Source organism: Urocitellus parryii, chromosome 7 (assembly GCF_045843805.1).
Source record: "Urocitellus parryii isolate mUroPar1 chromosome 7, mUroPar1.hap1, whole genome shotgun sequence".
NCBI lineage: Eukaryota > Metazoa > Chordata > Mammalia > Rodentia > Sciuridae > Urocitellus > Urocitellus parryii.
The window spans coordinates 70157374-70180992 of NC_135537.1; the positions used below are offsets into that span (position 1 = coordinate 70157374).

The following is a 23619-nucleotide window of genomic DNA, read 5'->3' on the forward strand; positions in this document are numbered from 1 at the left end:
TGAAGGTAGATGTGTTAGAATGACTTATACTGCCTTCTCATGCCACATAGTCATGATGTGGTGGATATGGTGAGATTTTGGTGCCTGAATTTCTCTCTTTGTAGCATTATGAACTTTCTTCAGACACTGATTCTCTCCTCCCATGAGCTTGGGACTCATACTCATTCCTTTCAGTGTTTCCCACCACCTGGCTTTCAACTAGTAAACATTTACCTTCATGTCCCCAAATAATGTCTCTTCCAGTCACTGCGATTGCAGGGCCTCAGGGCAGCATCCTTCTAGGTGGTTGCTAATGAGGGCCCTTCATGACACTGCTGGCTGTACTAATACTAACCTTAATCAGTTGGTTAAGGTGATATCTGTCAGGTTTCTCCATGGCAAAGTTAGAACCTTTCCCTTCACTGATAAGTAAATATCTTGGAAAAAATACTTTGAGGTTATCAAAACATCCAGTTTCTTTTCATACTTTCACCCTGCATATGTCAGGCTGAGTTCAATCCCTAGTAATAAGAACAACAAAAAACTCCCCCAAAACAAAACCAAACAAACACAAATAAAACCAGAAAAAAAATCAAAACTCTCAATATATTCTCAATGTTTGGATGGCTTAAGTGGGATTTTTGACAATGTGCTAAGTTTATCATCTTTCCTGTAACAGTTATTACTATGCTATTCTAAAGGGAATTTTCTATTTTGCTCCCAAACATTTGTTCATTGAAATTCTTTTGCAGTAAAAAATATAAAGATTTATAAGCACTCCTGTTCTAGGGCCTATTCACCTTTGCCTGTGACAAGCCAGATGTCTGTTGAATATTTAGATATGGATATGGACATGTATGTGGATATGCATGTAAATGTCAGTATACATATAATTATGTATCCATGGATATTGTACAAGGGGACTATACTCAAAGTCAGTTATCACTGATTTTTTTTTTGGGGGGGGGGAGGTTGAAAATACTGAATTTGCCAGATTAAATTTATTCAATAGTTTTCTTTCTTTTTTAATATGTATTTTTTAAGTTGTATGTGGACACAATATCCTTATTTTATTTTTATGTGGTGCTGAGGATTAAACCCAGTGCCTCATGTGTGCCAGGTGAGTGCTTTACCACTGAGCCCCAACCCTAGCCCTATTCAGTTTTCTTAATAAAAAATATATAGCTGGGTGCAGTTGCACATGCTTATATTCCCAGTGACTCAGAAGATTCAGGCAAGAAGATTGTTAGTTCAAGATCAGCCTGGGCAATTTTGTGAGACCCTGTCTCAAAAATGAAAAGGTTTTGGGATATAACTTATGGGTAGAGCACCCCTGGGTTCAAATCCCTATTCTCTGTATCACCAAAAAAAATCTCAAAAATTTGGTAAAAATTCCTTTTCTATCTACATTTTTCATAATACTATTTCAACCTATTTCACAGACATATTCTGAAATTTAAAAACGTATTGTCAGAGGTTTGTCTTTCAAATAAAACTATGAGGCAATATTATTAAAAATTATTACATTGGAATGGTCTAGGTTTCATAAATAAGTAATTTTGCTCTATATAATCATTTGTGGAGCTAGATACATATGTATGTAAATAATCAATAATTATAGGAAACTTTCAGAGAATGAAAGCAAATGGCATATTTTGGTTTCACATTTATTTTGTCATTCTGAATTCATCTCTGTTAAAGAACATCTCTCTTAACTGTATTGCAGCCCCCCCTCCACCCACATACTTGTTTGAACCTGCGAAGCATAAACTCATTTTTTAAAGTGTTGATTTTTTAATATCACATGGACTCTATGTTATCTCCTTTTCCAACACCAAAAGGTGCGTCACCCCAAATAGGTACAAGTGCTGTCTTGGAGAGTACTCTGAACTTAAAGATGACCTGGACCCTGCTCTGCCACTCTTGGCTTCAAGTTCTGAGTACACTATTAGAATATTCCTCAGTTTCTGGCCCAGTAAAATGAAAACATTTACACTAGATTAATCCCTCTCCCTCTCACAAGCCTTTATGTTAATGTTGGATAATTAGTAGTCCAAAATTACATCATGCTTTTGACTTAGAGACTGTGGTGGGACATGGGTGCATTGTTTCTACCTCACTCTCCTTACACTGCACCTCCTGTGTTTGGACCTCCTGGATATCTCCCGATATTGGTCCCTCTTCCTCATCTCTCCATTTTGGACTGTTTTAAGTTGTGAATAACATGATGCCATAGCCTGGTGAAATGTATAAAGAAAGCAGTTCATTTTGGCTCATGGATCTGGTTCAAGGTTGAAGGGCTGTGATCTTAGTGATGGCCTTTGCATTGGAAGAATCCTAAGGCAGCACAGGGCCTCACATGGTCAGATTCAGAGAATGTGGCAGAGACCTAACCAAATAGGCTTTCATACCAGACCCACTCTTGAGAAAAGCAAATCAACCCTTTATATGAATCAAATGAATGAATTAATCCATTCTTGAGGACAGGGCCCTAAATATCTTTTTAATATCCCATCTGATCACACCTCTTAATATCTCATAATGTGGATGAAATTTCAATGTGAGTTTCAGTGGGGACAAACCATATTCAGATCTTAGCACTCTCCCACTTCTGCTCTTCCCTTCTCTCCTGCCCAGACTAGACAGTGAATTAGTTTTAGTAATATTTATTTTATTTTATTTTTCATCATTCTGTCAGATCATCTTCTTTTGAAATTCCCATCCTTGAATAAATGCTACAGCTATCATCTCTTCTTCACCATTTGTAAGGTTGAGAGCCCCTGGAAAATTGACCCACCAAAGCTGAACATGATGTCCATGATTCATAGTTTTCAACACTGTTACTCATTTTTGGACAGTTTCTTCTTCTCTCTGCAACCATGAAAGCACCACCCAAGAATCTGCAAACCCCCACTCACTCCCTGCCTTCTAAACAAAAATCTGCTTCTAATTCCACAGAATTTTGATTATATAATGTGATCTCATTCCACCTTCCCCTATCCCTACCTGTACCCCTAAGGACACCCTACCTATCCTGTCCTACCTCCATTCTCAGAAGAGAAGGCATTTCTCTTGTGTAAGTCCAGCTCTTCACCCGTGGTTTTGATTCCGTTTCCTGCCTACTCCTCTGAGATCTTCTGATTACAGCAATTATTTTGTTGCTTTTGAGCTTGTAAACCTTTTAAATCCCAGCTATATCTATGATGAATTTTGTGACCTTGGAAGATTTCCTAACCTGTGTGTCAGGTACCATTACTATAGAATTGCAATATATTATGATGGTACTTATTGCTTAAGGTTTTTATGAAAATAAAATGAGACAGGGGTATATTTAAAATGCTTAGTATGGGTGCCTGTGGTGTGCAATAATTACTAATTAAATGTTAGATTTTCTTTTTTGGTACTGAGTATTGGCCCTCAACCACTGAGCCATATCCCCAGCCCTATTTTGTATTTTATTTAGAGACAGGGTCTCAGTGAGTTGCTTAGCACCTTGCTTTTGCTGAGCCTGGTTTTGAACTTGCGGTCCTCCTACTTTAATCTCCTGAGATGCTGGAATTACAGGCCTGCCCCACCATGCCCAGCTAATAGATATTTTATTACAGTTCTTTCCATGCCTTATAGATCATCACAAATTTAGTGGCTTTAAAAATGCAGAGTCTGGGGCTGTAATTCAGTGGCGGAGTGCTTGCTGGCAGGTGTGAGGGCCTGGGTTCAGTGCCAGCACTACAATCAACAAAATCCTACAAATTTATTGTCTCACAGTTCTGTGGTTCAGGATTATGGCTGTGAGTTAGCTGCTCAGGGTTTAAACAGGTAGAAATAAATGTGGGGACTGGGGCTGAGATCTTACTTGAGGCTTGGGATTTTCTTTCAACCTTCTTTAGGTGATTGGCCAAATTCAGTGCTTTCTGTTGAAGAGATCTCTGTTTTCTCATTGACTATTGAATGGGGGCTGGTCTCAGAAGGGAAAGCCCATTCTTGCCTGTAGCTCCCTATTCTCACAATTGTATTTTACTTGTCTCAGGCCACAATGGAGCATCTCTCTGAAGCATCACTTTCTTTAAAAGGGTGTACCTGATTGGATCAGGGCCATGTAGGTTAATCCCCTTCTGATTTACTCAAAGTCCACTGGATAGTATTCTAATCACTGGAGTGATGTATCTTCCTACTCAGTAGTCTCACTCAAGAGGCAATGGGAAAGACTTACACAGCTGTGGATCTTGGAGGTCATTTTAGATTTATGCTTATCCCAGCCATTGTTACTCTTGCTGCTATTTGTTACTCTATATAACATGCTCCAGCTAAGCCCTGCCACATGTATGATTTGTTATTTTCAAGCAAGCAAACATGAAAGAAAAGCAAAAGGAAATATGAGATAAGGTATTTAAACCCAATGTTTATTTTTTCTTGTATTCCATATAAAATAATCATTGATATATTTTATATGTATGTATGTGTGTGTGTGTATATGTATATATATATGGTCTTCAGACTGAATTTTAATTGAGAGCACCTCTTTGGACTAGTCACATTTCAAGTGTTCAGCAGTCACATGATGAATGGGCATCATATTTGATGGCACAGATCTAATCCATGTTAAAGACAAACACACAAAAACTCCTCCTGAGTTTGAGTTAACTTTGGACAGCATAGTGTTTTCTCTCCCTTTTTTATACAAAGTTTCAACAAGAATAATTAGTGTTCCTAACTGTGCTCACCCATCTTCCTTTTAGTCCTCTGAGTAATTATATTGTACCAGTTCATTCTACTGAATCATTTCTCCTTGTGGTCACCATCTGATTCCAGATTGCCAAATGGAATGAACACTTTTCTAGTCCTCACCATACAAAATCGCTCTGGAATTTTTTTGCACTGCAGATTACGCTTTCTTCAGACTCTCTGACTTCCTGCTTCCTGGGAGCTGGCACTCATTAGATCCTCACTGGACTCCCTCACACCAGTTCTTGTAGGACTTACCCAAATGCTCCTCTTTCTTTCCTGTTTTTTTTTTGTAGTTATAGATGGATTATGTGCCTTTATTTTATTTGTTTATTTTTATGCAATGCTGAGGATCAAACCTAGTGCCTCACATGTGGTAGGCAAATGATCTGCCACTGAGCTACAGCCCAGTCCTCCTGCTGTTTCAATACTGTTCCTGCAGTTCATCCTTGACCTCTGCTTCTCTACATGATCTCTCTTTTCTACTAATCCACCTTCATCATTTATCATTCCTACACAACTAAATCACATATATATATATATATATATTATCCATCCAGACCATTTAGACTTTTATATTAAATGTTTGATGCCTATCTCCATTTGGATATTCTACTGCCACGTCAAACTCAAGCTATTCAAATGGATCACAACTCCCTCTTCAACATGATCTTTCTTCTTCATCCTTTGTCTTAGGTGATGGTACCATCGCTTACCAATTCATCCCAACTGGAAACCTTTAGATGTTCCTCTCTCTCTAATTGTTCACAATCAACTAGTCACCAAACTGTGGTTGGTAACTAGTGAAGGCCTCTGAAATATGTCTTGAGTCTGATTCTTTTCTCTACTCCATCAGTCAGTATCTTCAAACTCAACCTCTCGGACCAGATCCTTGTTTCATCATTTAATATGTTCCATTTCATCCCTGTCCTGTGCAAGAAAAAAAAGAGATATATTTTCTGATTTAGCTTATGGCTGATTGAATTATCACAACCTTTTGCTACAGGAATTTCATAGCCAAAAATCTCTGTGACTTCATACAGTGTAAATATTTTCTTGCTCAGGGATTAGTTTGATGTGTTGTTCTTGTTTGGTGGATGCTGACTATGTTCATCCTATTATTATGCCATCTTCGACACATGCCTTTCAAGGTTGCTGCAGAAGAATAAAGAGGCAGTGGAGCCTCTTAGAAGAGGTTTCTAATGCCTAGGTGTGGAAATGGTGTGTATAATGACTGCCCACAGTCTACAGGTATCTGCAGAATACGAAGTCTAACTTGTGTGCCCAGGAGAGGCAGGGAAATGGTTTAGAAATGAATCACCAGTCTTGCCCACTCTCTCTTTGGTTTCACAGTTTCTCTAGTAGATCCTCCCTTTAGTGGATCTAAAGTGAAAGCCTGACACTCCCCCCCGCCCCAGATATTCAATGGCTCTATTTAAAAGCTCAGAGGAAGTGCTTCATGATCTGGCTGTTTGTCATGTCTCCTATGTCATCTCCCATGTGTCTTATTTAGCTTTCTCATTTGATGTTCCTCCTTGTTATGTGTTGGATTCTGCCATCACTAGACCCTGAAATGTCACCTGACTTCCTTACACTGCTTTCTTTCCTGACAAGCTGAATCTACGCTTCTCTTTAGCTTCAGATCAAATATATCCTCCAAGATGATCTCCCTGTAGCTTTCCTTCTCTAGACTGGGTTTGCTGTCCCTCTTTTTGACCTTCTATACATTTCTGTGAACACACATCGCTCTATTTGTCTCCTCTCTGGAATGGAAGGTTCCTGAGGGCAGGGACACTTTGCTATTGAATTCCCCAGGACTTGGTGTGGAGATTAGCACCAAAGTCAGTCATGGTTTGCTGGTGAGTGCTACTTGTGGTTTCATTTCTTTCTAATCCATCTTCTCTTTGGAACCCTCCTTCACTTTTCCCTTTTTGCTTCTGACCTGCCTTCTCTTTCTGTAAGTATGAGCCTTTGACATAAGATTATGTGAGTTTGGGTGTTTGTAGAATTTATTTGTTTTCCAAGAGCTTTGACTTTGTGGCTTATATTGTGCAGCAAGAGCCTTGCAAGAAGGCCATGATCCTAACCACCTTTATGTTTTTCAATGATCCATCACTCTGGACGAAGCATGGGGGAGAGTTGCTGTGGCCTGTATCTCAAGGCTAGGACAGAATCAAAAAGAGCCTCATAAATAAGTAGGTATCAAAGGAAATAGGTAAACAGATGAAAAGCAAAAGAGCAACCCTATTTTTGTGCAATTTGTCCTCAAAACTCATTTTCTTGGTGAGGTGCTGCTTCCAGGGTGGCAGGACTTGTGTTTTCTGAGCCTTAACCTTTCGCTGCCTCCAGAAGCTTTCTCTGAAGTGAAGCAGTGGTGGGATGAAACTCTTCTAGATATTGGTGTACAAATTGCTTTCATGTGAAACCACTGACCACACCTTTTCCAGGGAAAAATGCTCAGCTCTTGAGGGAACAGGGGACAGATATTTATGCTCCATTATTGGTCATAGCTATCAGGACTCAGCCAAGATAAAAATAACAAAGGACCTCTGTAGTCAGTCAGTCACAAGCCTACCACAGAGTTTTCTCTGACATCATGGTCTGAGGAGCTAGAGAATAACAACCCACGAGAAAAAATGGAGGCAGATAATGTGGCTATTGATTGTTCATTTATTCCCACATTGACTTGATGCTTGTGGACCCAGACCTCAAGGGGAGATAGTTGTGAAAACCATAATGTCAAAGTCATGTTAAAAGTACTTGAAGACATCCGTGAGAGAGTAGGAGAACCTCCAACAAGGGTCTTAGGGACAACCAGATAGAGAACACTTCAGAAACATATCTAGAAGAATCAAACCTAAGGAAATGTCAAAGGAGAGAGGAGTGTGTCCTGAAGGATTCTCTTGGCAGAGAGAGAAACATATGTAAGATGGTTATTTCAAAGAAAGACGGAAATTTTTGTATTGTTGGTAATAGGGAACCTAGACAGTAATAGCAGTGAAGCTGGATATCTGGGGAGAAGGGAGACAAGAGGATGGGGAAAGTCCTGTGCAGCAAGTGTCTTGTCAAAAGTTCACGATCCTAACCAGCTTTATGTTTTTCAGTGATCCATCACTCTGGGAGAAGCATCAGGGAGAGTTACTGTGGCCTGTGCCTCAAGGCTAGATCAGAATTGAAAAGAGCCTGAAACAAAGTGTTAGCAGTAGGATGGAAAAAAAGAGTGTTTAACAACAAAAGATTCTGTGACCAAGATTTATTGCCCAACAGGAAAAAAGGGTGAAATAGAGATAAGAATGTTTTCAGCTTTTTTTAGTCTCTAGTTTTGCTTGCAATCAAGATGGCTGGGTGCCTCCTCTACCTCACACAAGAAGTTTGAGGGTTGGAGGAGTGTTATGCCTCAAACTTCAGTTTCAAATACTCTGGGACATCTGAATGGAGTGGGCCACTGTCATCTGTTCCCAGTAATCATGGGGTGTAGGAGTCAGCAATGTGGGGAAAAGGTTTGCTTAGGGGTATAGGTGTGGGAGTCTTTAGTGCAGAGATAAGGAAAGACACACACGAAACCAACATTGCAGATGGAGAGTAAAAGGGATCTGACTGAGGAAGCTGCAATGAAATTTTCAGAAGAGTGGGATGAAAACCAAGATGGGAAATCATAGTATCCAAAGTGGCAGATAAATTTTTTAAGAAGAAGATGGAAACATGCCTTTTGTACCCCCAGCTGTCTCCAAGCTGTGCCTTTGTTGTTTACTGCACTGGGATTTTAGTGAAATGCTAGACACTAAGCCACTTTCCTTAGAAAAATGGATAAATCACAGTGATACATTATACGGTCATTAAGGATAATGTAGAAAATATGAATAAAAAACATAGGAAGGGGCTGGGGATATAGCTCAGCTGGTAGAGTGCTTGCTTCATACGTACTATGCTGTGTATTCAAATCTCCAGCACCACACACACAAAAAAGTAGGATATTTTTAAAATATGTGTATGTTCGTATATGTATTTTATATGTATCAAAAGCAGACAATAAAATATTATGTCTTTTTTTTCAATTTCATTATATATATATTATATATATGCAGACACAGCACATAAGATTTGTCTGTATGCCTATGTGTGCATATGATATTATTTGTAAGAATTCACAAGTTGTTTTCACTAGTTGTCTGTGAATGGAGGTTATTTTTCTTTTTCCTCTTATATTTTAACTTTTTTTCTGTAATAAATATGAATTTGATAACATGAAACATAAAATTCTTGGTTTGATTTGACAATCTGGAGATGCATGGTCACTTACTTGTTCAAGCACAGCTTTCAGAGAAAAGTAACAGCAGAAGCCAGCAAGTAGTGGACAGAGAGGGAGTGGGGATGGGAAGGGAGGAACACAGATGCTCCTTGGAAGTCTTCATGAAAGGCAAGGTGTGAAAGAGGGCAGTTATTAGTAGAAAAAGACAAGGGGAGTTTGTTGGGAGACTTTGGCCATTTGGATTTGGTTTCCTTTAGTATGTAGTGTGTGTTTCGGAAAGAGAATGTATGTGGGTTTGCATGTCTGTGTAATGGTTTTTAGGGTGATAAGAGAAAACCAAAAGAAAGATCTCAAAGATTCAGGAGAGAAAGAAAATATAATAGATGGGTCAAATACCAGAGAAGGGAGATGCAGATAGAACCAAGAAAACAAGTATGGGAATTGGACTTCCTAGGAGAGAGAAAGCTCTGTCCTCTGAGATGGGAGGCAACAACATTGGTGGTTCTTTGAGGGAGAGGATGAGTGAGGGCATCCAGGGAGTTCAAATATGATACTTCCAAATTTTCAGGATAAGTTGTGGTCCTTTACAGTAAGCAAGACGGGGAGGTGGGAAGAGGAGCCTGATGAAAACCAACAAGGCTTAGAATTGCCCTTGGAGAAATGCAAATACAAGAGCCAGTTAATCAAGGATAAAAATTGGCATATGCTTTAGGGAATAGACCAAGAAGGGGAATAGCTGGGTCAAATGGTGGTTCCATTCCCAGCTTTCCGAGAAATCTCCATACTGCTTTCCAAATTGGCTGCACCAATTTGCAGTCCCACCAGCAATGAACAAGAGTGCCCTTTTCCCCGCATCCTCTCCAGCACTTATTGTTGTTTGACTTCCTAATGGCTGCCAGTCTTACTGGAGTGAGATGGTATCTTAGGGTAGTTTTGATTTGCATTTCTCTGACTGCTAGCGATGGTGAGCATTTTTTCATGTACTTGTTGATTGATTGTATGTCCTCCTCTGAGAAGTGTCTGTTCAGGTCCTTGGCCCATTTATTGATTGGGTTATTTGTTATCTTATTGTCTAATTTTTTGAGTTCTTTGTATATTCTGGTTATTAGGGCTCTATCTGAAGTGTGTGGAGTAAAGATTTGTTCCCAGGATGTAGGCTCCCTATTTATCTCTCTTATTGTTTCTTTTGCTGAGAAAAAACTTTTTAGTTTGAGTAAGTCCCATTTGTTGATTCTATTTGTTAACTCTAGCGCTATGGGTGTCCTATTGAGGAATTTGGAGCCCTAACAAGAGCATGCTACAGGGACACTGCTACATCGATGTTCATAGCAGCTCAATTCACGATAGCAAGACTGTGGAACCAGCCTAGATGCCCTTCAATAGATGAATGGATAAAAAAAATGTGGCATTTATACACTATGGAGTATTACTCTGCATTAAAAAATGACAAAATTATAGAATTTGGAGGGAAATGGATGGCATTAGAGCAGATTATGCTAAGTGAAGCTAGTCAATCTTTAAAAAACAAATACCAAATGACTCCTTTGATATAAGGGGTGTAAACAAGGACAGGGTAGGGACGAAGAGCTTGAGAAGAATATTTATAGTAAACAGGGATGAGAGGTGGGAGGGAAAGGGAGTGAGAAGGGAAATTGCATGGAAATGGAAGGCGATCCTCAGGGTTATACAAAATGTCATATAAGAGGTAAGGAGGGGTAAGTCAAGAGAATACAAATGGAAGACATGATTTACAGTAGAAGGGGTAGAGAGAGAAAAGGGGAGGGGAGGGGAGGGGAGGGGAGGGGGGATAGTAGACAATAGGACAGACAGCAGAATACATCAGACACTAGAAAGGCAATATGTCAATCAATGGAAGGGTAACTGATGTGATACAGCAATTTGTATACGGGGTAAAAGCGGGAGTTCATAATCCACTTGAATCAAACCGTGTAATATGATGTATTAAGAACTATGTAATGTTATGAACGACCAATAAAAAAAAAAAAAAAATTGGCATATGCTTCTGGAATAGGGGTTAGCCAACCCTGGCCCCATGGGCCAAATGTGGCTTATGGTCAGTTTTGAGGCCCATGTTCTAAGCATGATTCTTATATAATGACAAAAGGAAAAATAAGACCATATGTGGCTTATAAAACTTTACTTATTATTTTGTTGTCTGTAGAAAATTTTGCCCCCTTTTGTTCAAAGGTAACCAACTGAGGATAGAATCCCTCAATTCCTAACAGGAATTCCCTTTACCCCAAGAGTGGTTAGCAGCCTGTCTAAAGAGTGTTTAATTTACAATGGTCAGGGGTAGGTTGCTCATCCATTTGTTGATATGGTTGTTACTTACGCAGATATTTGCTTTAACATTATTCATTATACTTGGTGCTGTAAAGTGACTCAAAAAATAAACCTGATTTTAGGGCAGTTTCCAAGGTGTTAATATTCCCATCATAGCTAATTTTAAGCTATCAACATGACATCACTGCATGACACATTGAAAAAGAGGTGTGGCCATCGTTCTCACAAACCAGTGTGGGCCAACTCCAGCACTAACCCAGTATTTTCATGTTGCATACTCTGTTTCTGTTTCTGTTTTCTTTCAAGATGGGAAAAAGCCTTTTTAAAAAAAGAAGAATTGGGGGAGTCTGAGTCTCTACATTATACTCTCATTGGGTTTCTCCCAATTGAGAAATAGGTTTTAGAGAAGTAGCTGGTAGAGTTTCATATTATATGAATTTTCTGACCTCCTTTCAGGAGATGAATCATACTAACTAAGGTCCATTTCCTGTAGCTACATCCTGTTTCTAACTCGAGGCATAAGCTGATGCCTGGAAAGATGGAAATCTTGATGAAGCATATACCTCTTGCTTTCTTGATAGAACACTGTTCAAATATGGGTATGTGTGGAAGGTATTTTAAAATAAATTCCTGATACATCTGAGACCACTTAGGAGGTTAGAATAAATGAGACGTCCCTGAAATGAAAGTACACAAATGGAAGGTATTGAAATAGGTTTGCACTGCAGAAGAATCAGGCAATATGCCTTTGGCATGCCTGTGTGGTGTGGTTGCCTTTTCATTTAGGAGAGAAGCTGACTTTCTGAAAGAACTCATTTCCCCCATTTCTTTCAGGAAGCTCATTCCCATAGTTGGATGCCATCACTGCTGTAATCCATGCCTCCTTGGTTACTTTGATGGGACTTTTTTTTAAGGTCTCAGCTTGACTTTTCGAAGGACCACACGTCCACTCTCTATCAAGAGTCCCATACTTAAATTCTGAGCTTAGTTTCTTACATTTCATAACAACCCACTGTATTTTCTCTTTACTATGTACAGCCAATCTCAAGAAACCTTAAAAATCTCAGTGTCTCTGGGCTCAGTGACACATGCCTGTAATTCCAATGGCCCAGGAGACCAAGGCAGGAGGATTGTAGGTTCAAAGCCAGCCTAGCAACTTAGTGAGGCCCTAAGCAATTTAGAAGACCCTGTCTCAAAAAGGGGGGGGTATATTAAGCACCCCTGGGTGTAATCTCTGGTACTAAAAATAAAAAACAAAATAAAACAAAAGTCCCCCATACAACTCAAGTAAAATATGATTGGTTCAAGATTTAATGAAATATCTAAAAATTAGCAAGCTCTTCTTAGGAAATAACTATGGATTTTCTGCTTAATCTTAGCATGAATATCCTGGCCACTCTATGTAAATGATACCCATTAGAAGCTTCATGCTTCTGTGAAGTGTTTTATTAAAATTATTCCAACAACTTTTAATCAGTGTAAGCTTTGATTAAAAATGAAATGAAAAAGTGAAAAATATCCTAGGCGGTTTGACATCAGTAATACAGAGCTGGAAGGATTCTATGTAGTAGAATGAAGATTTATTTGGATAATTTCTGAAGCAAAGTCATCAAAACATGTGAATGTTAGGAAAATATGATAATAGATATCTGAACAAAATATGGTCAGACCAACCACTTGGAATAATTAGAGGCATAATTCTTTCCTCCAAACCAAATTTTCCAGTGAGCTAGTTTGAGTTTTATTGTAGGGCACATCCTTTCTTATACTGAAATATATCTTCAGAGCAGCATTTCTCTCCATCTCCATTCTCCACTGCTGAAAAATTTCAGCCCTGAAAAACAGCTCATGGTGCTTGCTAAAATTGAGAAGAGTACTATGTGACACACATTTTGACTACTCACATTTTTTTTAATTACTTGCCAGTTCTTGGCTACATTCTAAGTGATATATTGCTGCTATCTTTGTGAATAATGGATTCATAAATCTGAGGTGAAACAGAAATTCAAAGATCAACTGATAGCTTTCTAAAAATTGGATGAGAAAACTCATTTTTTTTGTCAGGTTCAAGGGCATTAGTGCATCAAGTGAAAAAAAAAATCAAGAGAGTTTCAAAAATCCCAGACAATTGAACAATGGTTTATTTAATTCCAGATAGCTAAGCTTTATGACATTCCGAAGGAGAATCTTATTTAACATTATCTACTCTCTCTCTAAAATAGATTTCCTTCAAATATTTATATTTAAGTACAATATTCAGTCTTAATCTTGAATTACTATTAGAAAGGAATATTTTTATAAAGAATTATCCTAGATGTTAGTATAATTATATTGTATATAGAATTATACAAGATGTTAATATAAGAATATAAAATGTATGTTCTTTTATAAACTAGAATAATGTATTTTAGATCTTCTGTAGACTGTGACATAAACCATTTGGGATACCTAAGTTCTTATATTTTCTGGAAATCTGAGTTATGAACAATGACTATTTATCATTCTCTGCATTTTTAAAAAAACAAACACTCATAGATATGCAATTTATGTTATGCCTTTAGAAATGTTTATTTTTGCCCAGAAAGCTCTGAGGTCTCTTATGTATCATGCCTCCTCCTCCCTCCTCCCCGACTGTGGTACCTTCATATCTGAGTTCTCTTCCACTGCACATGTAGGACCCAGGTTGGATGCTAGTCCTCCATGAAGTCTTTTCTCCTTCAGTTTCTTGAAGGAGCATTCTTCATGATTCAGCAAGTCCTTGAAAAATGTTAAGCTCAGGTCACCGTCAGTTTCTGAATTGAGAACTAGACTCTCTTTTAGTGTAGGGACACATAAAAAATTTTAATTACCAGTATCTTTTACCAAATAAGAATTTCACAGATTTATTGCTATGAAACATTCTCTCAAATATGCCTGTGTTTCTAGACGTGTCTACAAGGGGATGAATGGTGTCATTTTCTGAGAAGAAGTAGAAGATATTTTTTTTCTGCTTTGTGTGTAGGTGAATCACTGGCTCACAAGTGTGGTGAGAACTCTAGGAACCAGCAAAAGTATCATCTGCATCCTCTGCAGAGATTCTGCAGATGTCTAAGTGGGCAGGGGTCTGCACCTGAAATAGGCTCTTGACTCAGGTTTGTTTTCTTGAAACAATTTTCAGACTTTCTTTTCCATCTCAGCTCTTTTTTCATATATATATATATATATATATATATATATATATATATATATATATATATATATATCAGGGATTGAACTAAGGGGACCTGGACCACTGAGGCACATACCCAGCCCTATTTTGTATTATATTTAGAGTTAGGTTCTCACTGAGTTGGTTAGAGCCTTGCTGTTGCTGAGGCTGGCTTTGAACTCATGATCCTCCTGCCTTGGCCTCCCAAGCTGCTGGGATTACAAGCCTGTGCCACGTGCCCAGCTTCAGCTCTTTCTTTCTTTCTTTTCACAGTGAAATTAATTTCAGTTTTGAATTCTGTTATTTTCTTTGTTCCCTTGGATTGTGAACTTGAGCTCTTCCTTATCCCTAGACCCATGCCCCACTGGAGTTTGACAACAGCTCTCCCTGCTTGCTACTCCAACCTGAGGGCTGGCCACACCTGTTCCAGTGCCCAGCCACAGTCCCCGCATTCAGCGATAGGCAAACAATTGTCTGAAACAAAAAAGCAGAGCAACAGAAGGAGAGTGAGTGGGACGGAGGATGTCTTTAGTCTGACATGTTGAGACTGAAATGCCCACAGGGATTCAGCAACCATCTCAGGAAGAGGTCTGTGCTGGCAATAAAGCTTGCTGCTCCTCAACATGTAGAGAAATAAGTGTGTCAACAGTGTGGGTTGGATTACTAGGGTGAAGGACATTAAATGAGAAAAACATGCATTTTGGCACAGAGTAGTTGGTATTTTAGGAAAGGATCCCCCTTACTCACAAAAGAGGACTCTTATGAAAGAGACAATGGCAGAAAAGAGAGGGTAGCATTTCAAGAAAGAATATGGGGTTACCAGAGTCTCTCACCCCAGAGAAATCAATTAAGGACTAAGATGCTTTACTGACTGAATAATTTTGGAGGAATGATAAAGATAGAAGTCAGACTAGTAAGTGGGCAGTGTATGTGCATAGTGACAAGGAGAGCTTACAAGGACAAAGCATTTGTTCATTGGCTGAAGAAGCTGTCACTCCAAGGACCTTAAATCCTCTAGAGTCTTTTTCCTCATAAATGAAATAAGGAAATTAAAATTTATAATCCTCCACTACTATCCTGCCTTAATACAAATCAATTCTTTTTTTTTTACTTATATATGACAGCAAAATGCATTACAATTTTTCCCCCTCCCTTTCCATCCCTCCCCTCTTCCCTATCTAGAATTCGTCTATTTCTCTCATGTTCCCCCTCTCTAACCCACTATGAGTCAGCCTCCATATATCAGAGAAAACATTATGCATTTATTTTCTGGGGATTGGCTAACTTCACTTAGCATTATCTTCTCCAATGTCATCCATTTACCTGCAAATGCCATGATTTTATTCTCTTTTAATGCTGAGTAAAATTCCATTGTATATATATGTCACATTTTTTTTTATCCATTCATCCATCGAAGGGCATCTAGGTTGGCTCCACAGTTTAGCTATTGTGAATTGTGCTGCTATAAACATTGATGTGGCTGTATCACTGTAGTATGCTGTTTTTAAGTCCTTTTGGGTATACTCTGAGGAGAGGGATAGCTGGGTCAAATGGTGGTTCCATTCCCAGATTTCAAGGAATCTCCATACTGCTTTCCATATTGGCTGCACCAATTTTCAGTCCCACCAGCAGTGTGTGAGTGTACCTTTTCCCCCACATCCTCAACAACACTTATTGTTGCTTGTCTTCATAACAGCTGCCATTCAGACTGGAGTGAGATGAAATCTTAGAGTAGTTTTGATTTGCATTTCTCTGGTTGCTAGAGATGATGAGCATTTTTTCATATATTTGTTGCTTTTTGAGTTTATATACTTTAGAGACTAGTGCTCTATATGATGTGTGAGGGATAAAGATTTGCTCTCAGGATGTAGACTCTCTGTTCACCTCACAGATTATTTCTTTTGCTGAGCAGAAACTTTTTAGTTTAAGCCCATCCCATTTATTGATTCTTGGTTTTAATTCTGGCACTATAGGGTCCTATTAAGGATGTTGGGGTATAATCCCACATGATGAAGATTAGGGCCTACTTTTTCTTTTATTAGACGCGGGGACTCTGGTTTAATACCTAGGTCTTTGATCCATTTTGAGTTAAGTTTTGTGCATGGTAAGAGATAGAGGTTTAATTTCATTTTGTTGCATATGGACGTCTAGTTTTCCCAGCATCATTTGTTGAAGATGCTATATTGTTTTTGGCACCTTTGTCTAATATAAGATAATTGTAGTTTTGTGGGTTAGTCTCTGTGTCCTCTACTATGTACCCTTGGTCTACAGCCTGTTTTAGTGCCAATACCATGCTCTTCTTGTTACTATTGCTTTGTAATATAGTTTAAGGTCTGGTAATAGCAATGCCACCTAATTTTCTCTTCCTGGTAAGGATTGCTTTAGCTATTCTGGGTCTCTTATTTTCCCAGATGAATTCCATGATTGTCTTTTCTGTTTTATTGAGGTATGCCATTGGAATTTTGATCGGAATTGCATTAAATCTGTGTAGTGCTTTTGGTATAATGGTCATTTTGATAATATTAATTCTGCCTATTTAAGAGCAAGGAAGATCTTTCCATCTTCTTAGGTCTTCACTTCTCTCTTTAGGGTTCTGTAGTTTTCATTGTAAATATCTTTCACCTCTTTCATAAAGTCGATTCCCAAGTATTTTTTTTTTTTTGAGAGTATTGTGAATGGGGTATTTTCCTCATTTTCTTCTTAGAGGCTTTGTCACTAATATACAGAAATGCCTTTGATTTATGGGTGCTGATTTTATATCCTGCTACTTTGCTGAATTCATTTACTAGTTCTAGAAGTTTTCTGGTGGAATGTTTTGGGTCTTCTAGGTATAGGATCATATCGTCAGCAAATAGTGCTAATTTAAGTTCCTCTCTTCCTATACATATCCCTTTGATTTATTTCATCTGTCTAATTGCTCTGGCCAGTGTTTCAAGAACTATGTTGAATAGAAGTGGTGAAAGAGGGCACCCCTGTCTTGTTCCAGTTTTTAGAAGGAATGCCTTCAATTTTTCTCCATTTAGAATGATGTTGGCCTGAGGCTTAGCGTAGATAGCCTTTACAATGTTGAGATATGTTCCTGTTATCCCTAGTTTTTCTAGTGTTTTGAACATAAAGGGGTGATGTGTTTTATTAAATGGTTTTTATGTTTATTGAGATGATCATATGATTCTTATCTTTAAGTCTATTGATGTGATAAGATTTTAAAATAATTTCTAATTATCTTCTGTATTTCTGTAGTGTCTATTGTGATATTACCTTTTTCATCATGTATTCAGTAATTTGATCTCTCTCTCTCCTTCTCTTTATTAGCATGGCTACGGGTCTGTCAATTTTATTTATTTTTCCAAAGAACCAACTTTTTATTTAGTCAATTTTTTCAGTTGTTTCTTTTGTTTCGATTTCATTGATTTCAGCTCTAATTTTAATTATTTCTTGCCTTCTACTGCTTTTGCTACTGATTTGTTCTTTTTTTTTTTCCCTAGGGCTTTGAGATGTAGTGTGAGGTCATTTATTTGTTGACTTTTTCTTCTTTTAAGGAATGAACTCCATGCAATGAATTTTCCTCTTAGTACTGCTTTCATAGTGTCCCAGAGATTTCGATGTTGTGTCTATATTCTCATTTACCTCTAAGAATTTTTTAATCTCTTTGATGTATTTTGTGACCCATTGTTCATTCAGTAGCATATTGTTTAGTCTCCAGGTGTTGGGAGAAATTTTTATATTTTTTATTTTGTCATTGATTTCCAATTTCATTCCATTATGATTTGATAAAATACATGGTAGTATCTTTAATTTTTTGTATTTTCTGAGTTGCTTTGTGGCATAATATATGTTCTATTTTAGAGAAGGAACCATATGCTGCTGAGAAGAAAGTGTATCTGCTTAATGCAGGTTGAAATATTCTATATATGTCAGTTAAGTCTAAGTTATTGATTGTGTTATTAAGTTCTATAGTTTCTTTATTCAACTTTTGTTTGGAAGATCTATCCAGTGGTGAGAGAGGTGTGTTAAATTCACTCAAGATTATTGTGTTGTGGTCAATTTGACTCTTGAACTTGAGAAGAGTTTGTTTGATGAACATAGCTGCACCATTATTTGGGGCATATATATTTATGATTTTTATTTCTTGTTGGTGTATGGTTCCCTTGAGCAGTATGTAATGTCCATTTTTATCCCTTTTGATTAACCTTGGTTTGAAGTCTACTTTATTTGATATGAGTAGTGAAAACCCCTACTTGCTTCCACAGTCCATGTGAGTGGTATGATTTTTCCCAACCTTTCACCGTCTTTTCCTATCAGATGTGTTTCCTGGAGGCAGCATATTGTAGGGTCTTTTTTTTTTTTTTTTTTTTTTTTTTTGCTCCAATCTGCTAGTCTATGCCTTTTGATTGGTGAGTTTAAACCATTAACATTTAAGGTTACTATTGAGACATGGTTTGTATTTCCAGCCATATTTGTTTATTTTTGTTATTTTACTTGAATTTGTTTTCCTCTTTGATTAGTTTTTTCTTTAGTGTACTACCTTCCTCTGCTGATTTTCATTGTTCTTTATCATTTCCTCTTCATGAAATATTTTGCCAAGGATGTTTTGTAGTGCCAGTTTTCTAGCTATAAATTCTTTTAACTTTTGTTTACCGTGGTAGGTTTTTATTTCATCTTCAAATCCAAAGCTTAATTTTGCTGGTTGCAAGATTCTTGGTTGGCACTTATTATCTTTCAGAGCTTGATATATGTTGCTCAAGGATCTTCTAGCTTTCAGGGTCTGTGTTGAAAATTCTGCCGTTATCCTAATTGGTTTTCCCTTATATGTAATCTGATTCCTTTCTCTTGTGGCTTTTAAAATTCTCTCCTTATTCTGTATGTTGGACATTTTCAATACAATGTGCCTTGGTGTGGGTCTATTGTGATTTTGTACATTCGGCATACTGTAGTCTTCTTGAATTTGGATTTCCAATTCATTCTTCATGTTTGGAAAGTTTTTTGATATTATTTTGTTGAATAGATTGTTCATTCCTTTGGTTTGGACCTCTATGCCTTCCTCTATCCCAATAACTCTTAAAGTTGGTCTTTTTAGGCTATCCCATATTTCTTGAATGTTCTGCTTGTGGTTTCTTATCATTTTTACTGTGTAGTCTATGTTCTTTTCAAGATGATTTTATCTTCATTGTCTGATGTCCTGTCTTCTAACTGGTCTACTCTGTTGGTGATGCTTTCATTTGAGTTTTTAATTTGGTTCATTATTTCTTTCATTTACAGGATTTCTGTTTGTTTTTATTATGTAGAACCTCTATCTCTCTGTTGAGGTGATCTTTTGCTTCTTGGATTTGTTTATGTAGCTCATTGTTGAAGTGATCTTTCACTGCCTGTGTTTGTTCTCTTATGTCTTCTTTGAGATCCCAAAACATTTTAACCATGCATATCTTGAAATCTTTCTCTGTCTTTTTTCTGCCATAGCTGCCAATGCTTCGAATGATGTGTTGTCTTGATTTGTTTGTGGTATTTTCTACCCTTGTCTTTTCGTGTTGCTCACGTTTCTTCCTTTCCAGCTCTGTGGATCTGGTGTGTTATTGTTTTTACCCTATAGATTTGTAGTGCTCTTGTATGGTTCCAAGATCTCTCCTCTGTGGGGAAGGACAACGTTAACAGATCCCAATATCAACAATACATCACCTATGAACAAATTGTTGTTATTAAGACATTTACAGTTTAGTCTCAATGTCCAGAAATGTTGGATTCAATTGTTATTAAAATATAATCAGTAGTTTCAAAAAAAAGTTTATAGTTTCTGGTGGTGGACAATGAACTGGGAGTCAAACATGGGACAAAATATTGAGGGGAGAAAATGTGAGGGTATAGAGTTAATATATCTAAGGAAATGTGAAGGAGAAATCTAGTGAAGAGGGTTGGTAGCAGGAAAATAGATAGGAGGTAATTTGGGGTAGACAATTACATGGGAAGACAGTAGAGTACATAAAACAACACACATATGTTTTTAGAAAAATACAGGATGTTTAAATAGTATAATTTGGAGGGTGAAGAAAGAAGAGGAAAAAAGGAAAAGAAAGAAAGAAAAATAGAAGAAAAAGTAAAATGGGGCTTTTGCAATTCCTCTATATTATATTATTCAGGTGACTTAGTCCTCAAAGTCCTATTTCATGCAAAGTTCTTGGTTTTACATAGGTTGGGGATCTGAGGGCCAGAGGATAGAAGTGTAGAAGAGAAAGAAGAAGAGGGAAAAAAAAGATACTTATTAGAGATCCGTTTCTTTCTCTTCTCATCCAGTAGGTTGGATTGTCTCATCCAGTAGGTGTCTCTGCCCTCAGGATGGTGTAGGTAACCAGGGTGAGAAGACTGGACTTGTTGTGGAGCATCTGGAGCAGGGAGTTCTGCCCAACAGCTCCAGCAGGAAATAGCACCTCATGGGTCTTTTCTTGTGACCACTCACTGACTTGAGCCCCTAGTATCGTTTCCCTCTCTTGCCTGGAGATTTCCCAAATCCTGATCTCTCTGTTATGCTCCAAACTTTAGTCCTCTCCTCTTTCTTATTTATCAGGTCCCAACTGCACGACCTCTCACCCCAAGGCTCACACCAGGCGGGCAGCACCCTTTTTGCACTGCAGTCCCATACAACTGAGAGCTGTTCTTGTGTTGGGTGGCCACTGTGCCAAGTTAATGCTGTTGGGGAAGGGGTAGGAATTGGAAATCAGGTACCTGCTCAAATGGCAATCTGATCTGATAGTCACGCCCACCACAAAATGGCGAGGAAAGTTTTCCAAGATGCAATTGGTCTGCTTCCAGCTCTGGGGTGTCTGGTGATGTGGGGGTAGCTGGGCGATGGCCTTGTGCTATGGATAGGTAGCAGCCAAGTGACCTGCATGGGAGCAGAGTGCAGTCTAGAATTCTGCAGAAGTGCTAATAGGTGTTTCTGCTAAGCCAGTTGTGAGCTGCACGTGGGCTAGAACTGTGGGCTTTGGGTCTGGAGTCCTGAGACTTACTGGAGCCCAGAGGCTCTGATTTCTGGGCAAGTGGTTGCAGCACTGGTGATTTCTATGAAAATTCACTGGCCCCTGGAGATCCAATCTGGGAACTGCCCCCGCCTAATATGGCGACAATGTTGAGCCAAGATGGCGGTAGTCTGCTTTCAGCACCTGGGTGTCTGGTGAGGTTGGGGGAGCCCAGCGATGGCATTGTGAAGTGGGTAGATAGCAACTGAGTGACCTGTGTGTGAGTGTAGCAAAGTCTTGGCAATCTGCAGATGTGTTGATAGGTCTAAAATTCTGATTACACATATAGAGCACAATTTTTCATATCTCTGGTTGTATACAAAGTATATTCACACCAATTCTTGTCTTCATACATGTACTTTAGATAATAATGATCATCACATTCCACCATCATTTATAACCCAATGTCCCCTCCCATCCCCTCCAAGCCCTCTGCCCCATCTAGAGTTTATCTATTCCTCCCATGCTTCTGCTCCCTATTCCACTATGAATCAGCCTCCTTATATCAAAGAAAACATTCGGCATTTGGTTATTTAGGATTGGATAACTTCACTCAGCATTATCTTCTCCAACGCCATCCATTTACCTGCAAATGCCATGAATAAAATGAATAAATTCTCTTTTATTGCTGAGTAATATTCCATTGTGAATATATGCCAATTTTTTTTGATCCATTCATCTATTGAAGGGCATCTAGGTTGGTTCCACAATTAAGCTATTGTGAATTGTGCTTCTATAAACATTGATGTGTATGTGTCCCTGAAGTATGTTGTTTTTAAGTCCTTTGGGTATAGACCGAGGAGAGGGATAGCTGGGTCAAATGGTGGTTCCATTCCCAATTTTCCAAGGAATCTCCATACTGCTTTCCATATTGGCTGCACCAATTTGCAGCCCCACCAGCAACATATGAGTGTACCTTTTCCCTTACATTTTTGCCAACGATCATTGTTGTTTGTGTTCATAATAGTTGCCATTCTGACTGGAGTGAGATGGAATCTTAGAATAGTTTTGATTTGCATATCTCTAAGTGCTAGTCATGATGAACATTTTTTCATATATTTGTTGATTGAGTGTGTATCGTCTTCTGAGAAGTGTCTGTTCAGGTCTTGGCTTATTTATTGATTGGGTTATTTGTTTTTTGGTGTTAACTTTTTGAGTTATTTATATACCCTAGAGATTAGTGCTCTATCTGATGTGTGAGGTATAAAGATTTGTTCCCAAGATGTAGGCTCTCTATTCACCTCACAGATTGTTTCTTTTGCTGAGAAGAAACTTTTTAGTTTGAGTCTGTCCCATGTATTGATTCTTGATTTTAATTCTTGTGCCACAGGAGTCTTATTAAGGAAGTTGGGGCCTAATCCCTCATGATAAAGATTAGGGCCTACTTTTTCTTCTATTAGACGCAGAGTCTCTGATTTTATTCCTGGGTCCTTGATGCATTTTGAGTTGAGTCTTGTGCATGGCCAGTGATAGGGGTTTAATTTCATTTTGTTGCATATGGATTTCCGGTTTTCCCAGCACCATTTGTTGAAGAGGCTATCTTTTCTCTAATGCATGTTTTTGGCACCTTTGTCTAATATAAGATAATTGTAATTTTGTGGGTTAGTCTCTGGGAAAGATCTATCTTGCTCTTGGATAGGCAGAATTAATAGTATCAAAATAACCATACTTTTAAAAGCACTATACAGATTTAATGCAATTCCAATCAAAATTCCAATGATATTCCTCCTAGAAATGGAAAAGCAATCATGAAATTTATCTGGAAAAATAAGAGACCCAGAATAGCTAAAGCAATCCTTAGCAGGAAGAGTAAAGCAGGTGGCATCACTATACCAGACCTTAAACCATACTACAGAGCCGTAGTAACAAAAACAACAATGGTATTGGCACCAAAACATACGGGTAGAACAATGCTACAGAGTAAATCAGTTCTTAAGAAACAAAATTGTAACAGAATAAGTAGTATACTCTATTGTCACCATAACATAAAGGTGGTTCCACAGTTGTTCTGCCAGTTTGCTCTGCCTCTACCAACCTGTAAGAGATGGGGTTCTTGTTTGTTGTCCTTGCATAACTTGCTTGCCCTGTTTCAGCATTTCATGGCTGTCATAGTTGACTTCAATCCCTAATTTGTTTTCATTAGTAGACAGTATGTGCTGCATCATTTTGAA

The 23619-nt window shown here is 38.2% G+C and overlaps 1 protein-coding gene across 1 annotated transcript in view; it reads left to right on the forward strand.

Moving 5' to 3' along the window:
• The window catches only part of C7H8orf34 (chromosome 7 C8orf34 homolog), a 394600-nt gene that overhangs the window by 97690 nt on the left and 273291 nt on the right, over positions 1 to 23619 (forward strand).